Source organism: Theobroma umbraticum, unplaced genomic scaffold (assembly GCF_002168275.2).
Source record: "Theobroma umbraticum cultivar Fairchild unplaced genomic scaffold, ASM216827v3 scaffold_20.0, whole genome shotgun sequence".
NCBI classification, from domain to species: domain Eukaryota; kingdom Viridiplantae; phylum Streptophyta; class Magnoliopsida; order Malvales; family Malvaceae; genus Theobroma; species Theobroma umbraticum.
In genome coordinates this window covers 2976152-2976644 of record NW_018397266.1, presented here as the reverse complement: position 1 = coordinate 2976644, position 493 = coordinate 2976152, and positions in this window count along the sequence as shown.

The following is a 493-nucleotide window of genomic DNA, read 5'->3' as shown; positions in this document are numbered from 1 at the left end:
AAGATTAGGTAATAGAAGACATGCAATCTTTAGTTAAATTGGATTAGTAAAAGAGTAACCTAAAGTGTTTAGGACAACAAATTAAAAATGTTTTAATTTATACTGAAATTGAATTCTAATCCTAATAAGATTAGGAATGAATAAATTACTAATTTTAATCAGTAATGCTTACCATATATGAAAGAAGTTTCAATATGTAGAATTAAATGGTTACTCTAAAATTTGAAATTGGCAAAATTCAAATGTTGAAAATTGCTAATCTTAAATACTTTATATGATTAACAATTTGAGTGAGACATGTCTTTAAATATTATTCATATTGATGAATATATGTGGATGATTATGGATTTAGGCCCAATATGATTATGCAATGGTAGAATGTGTATTCTTGGTATTTTTAAAATAGGGCCTGCATGTATTACCTTATCTCTTTATCTCAGCTTGTAAAATTCTTTCCTCATCTTACTCCACTCGAATGTAACTCGAGGTTTCT